Here is a 3,454-nt window from a genome sequence, read left to right on the forward strand (position 1 = left end):
TCCTAATGTCCAGCCTAAACTGCCCTTGCTGCAATTTAAGCCAACTGTTTCTTGTCTTATCCTCAGAGATAAAGGAGAACAATGTTTCTCCCTCCTCCTTATAACAACCTTTTATGTACTTGAAAACTGTTATCATGTCCCCTCTCAGTCTTCCCTTCTCCAGACTAAACAAATCCAGTTTTTTCAATCTTCGCTCATAGGTCATGTTTTCTAGACCTTTAATCATTTTTGTTGCTCTTCTCTTTCTACACAGCATGCCAGAATATTGGCTTAATAGCATTTATCTGTATGCACAAATTATCTGGTACTATGTATCTTTGCATAATATTTGCTTTATTTGCAACAAACTGAGTGAGGTGTCTTATTTTTCAGAGATTAAACAAGAATATTTTTAAAATTATTTGTACTTCAAAGTCCACTGTCTGTGCCTCAGAGTCCCATCCATAATATCGACTTAATTACACTTGCCTTCCTTTATAAAGCACTATGAATGGCAAGCACTATATTACCGGGTGTGTATATACACAATGAACTCTTTTATAGGGCCAAATTCTGCCCAAGAAACAATCAAAGAGAGCTGAAATCAGTGGGAGTTGTCTGCATGTGTCTGAGGGAAGAATTTGGCCAATAATTAAGGCATTTATAATGAATCCTTCACTGTAATATCCAGTTACTACTGGAGTGATTTTCCTTTATACAACAGCTTCATTTTAAGCAGAGATTCACTAAAAGCAGCATTGAATAAATGCATCAACATTCTTCTAGATTCTCTGCCTACTTCACTGTGATTGGAGTTTCACTGTGTCTGAACTCATTGTAAGCAGAGATCTACTCTCTATTTTTCCCCTCTAGACAAAATTGGCTTTCACAGGCCTCTTTGATAGTTCCAACCACTGTTGGAAATCACTATTTATTCCTTCCCTTCCCATTCAATATCTCATTGAGAAGAAAGTTTGCAGAGGGGGATACATGTTCAGGGCAGCATTTCAATGCCAGAAGTTTCTATTCTTATGGAGATTAGATGCAGGGGTCCACCACAATCTGATGAAGAAGGAAGAGCTGCAAGGTTACCCCCGCCACCCCCCAAGATTATATCTGAATTGATAAATTTTGCCTCGCTAGTGTTTTGCAGTTGCTAGGGCTTTTCTCGATACTGATCTTTCCATACTCTCCTTTACCTATATTGCTGTGTGGTTTATGTTAGACTGCAATGCTTCATTTTATTATTTAATTGTATATTATATCACTGTAAGTGTACACAGTGAAAATGTGCCAAACAAATTAATACTGTTCTCAAAGAGTTTACAAGCTAAGGGCCCTATCCTGAATTACAAAAGTAAATAGGAATTTTACAAAATTGGACCTGTAAGGCATGAATTGTAGTCATACAACAACAGCAAACACAGAAGGCCAAACTCTGCTGTTTTACTCATGCAAGTAGCACAGTGAGAGGCTTTGGCTTTGGCCCAAAGTGTGTTTGTAGTATCTCAGAGGAAGGGTATAGTTTCTACAAAATGGGCCAAATTCATCCCCTTTGTAACTTCACTGACTTCAGTTACAGCAGGATGAATTTGGCCCAGTGACTGTTAAAAACACTGCCTTCATATTTTCCTTAGGAACTCTCCTTTTCAAATGATGGAGTCTCAGCGTAGAGCTAGTGCTGTCACTACAATGCACATGCAAGTCCTGCACACTGGAAATCCTCAGCCTTTGTACAACAGGGTATGAGCATGGTAAGCAGAGATCTACTCTCTATTTTTCCCATGCATGCATCCGACGAAGTGGGCATTCATCCACAAAAGCTTATGCTCCAATACATCTGTTAGTCTTAAAGGCGCCACAGGACTCTCTGTTGCTTTTTAGGGTATGAGCATGGTATTCAGTCACCATGAATACATGCAACCACCTGCTCATTCATTTTAAAGGAAAAGCAATTGCATCCATTCTCTGTAAGTATCTTATATATGCCTCAATGAGATATTTAAAATCTCACTCAAAATTCTTTGAAACCTCATTCAGACTGTCAGTTTTGGAACCATGCTGTATAGTGAATGTGTAATATACAATGTATGTATTCATGGCATACTGTGTGCATGCAGGTATACAGTGCACACATGGCAAAATGGTATATAATGGTGTATGGAGCACATATGGCATATGTACAGTTCATGAATGTATAGAGTTGTATGTAGACCAGAGTCCTAGTAGGCTGTGTGTGGATAAAGTGTGCATATTTCTTATGCTCAGCATATACATGTTGCACAGAATGTTACATGCACATGTATTGTGCATGAGTGAGCAAGGTGTATGTATAGTAGATGGTATATAGTGTATAACAATGCACATACAGTGGTGGGTATAACACTTGAACCTCCATGTTACATTTATTCCAAGAGAAATTAGCTAATCTCCCCCCACGCTACCCCTAGGCAGCAGGAGCAGGTTTTAGGTTAGGAAACTGAAGGGAATGCTAGTGCTGAGGGTGCACAAGCACCCCTGGCTTGAAGTGGTTTCCACCATACACAGACAGGGTTTACAGTTGTGTTCAATGGCTTTCAGCACCCCTACTAAAAATTTTCCAACGCCACTAGCTGGAGCCACAGAAAGCGTGTGTAGGGAAGACAGATATTGGACCACTAAGGGACTGGCCAAAGGCAGGGGCCTGAAGGAAGGAGCAGTGAGGAATCAGGAGACTGAACTCCTTAGAGGTCAGGAGTCAGCTCAGGGGTGGGGGGTGACATGCAACTCGGGGGCAAGAATCTCTGCCTGTCCCCTGCCCAGGGAGAACGGGGCAAAGAGCACCCTACACAGGAGCAGCGCCGGGGAAGTGCAGCTGCTCGTCTCCATCCCAACTCTTAGCGCTGAAAGGCCAGAAGCATTTCGCTCCGACGCCCTAAGCTGCCCTGCTCTTCCCTCCGCTGAGCCTGCGCTCACAGCCGTTAGGTCGGAGAGCGGGCTGGTAAAGGAAAGTTCACTAGTGTCCCGCGGCCGGGGCCACACGAACCCGAAGCGCACGCCAGGTGCACAGCGACTGAGGCCGGTGCACGCTATGCATGTGGATAGGGTGCAGCCGCTGCCTGCATGCTGGGTTTGGAACATGCAGGCACAGGTGTAGCGGGAACCCAGACTGCTCGCGCCGCCGTGCACCCTCTTTCCGCCCCTCCCACCCCCAGGTCCGGCACGCGCGCCTCCAGGCCACGAGGCAGCGGCGCGCGCGCCCGAGCGGCGGGGAGGACTGAAGAAGCGGCGGCCTGTGCGCTGATTGGCTACTCAGAGCCGGGTTCCCCGCCCACCCTGTGTGCGAGCGCGAGAGTTGGAGGGGGCGGGGATTGGTTGCTAGGGGACTGACGTCAAAGAGTGTCGGGGACGGGAGCGGAGAGACACGGAAAAGGTCAAACTAAAGGCGAGGAGGAGAGGCGGCCGGAGTGGCGGGGGGCCCGGAGCGGGGCTCGAG

This window comes from Malaclemys terrapin, chromosome 2 (assembly GCF_027887155.1).
Source record: "Malaclemys terrapin pileata isolate rMalTer1 chromosome 2, rMalTer1.hap1, whole genome shotgun sequence".
Lineage (NCBI taxonomy): Eukaryota > Metazoa > Chordata > Testudines > Emydidae > Malaclemys > Malaclemys terrapin.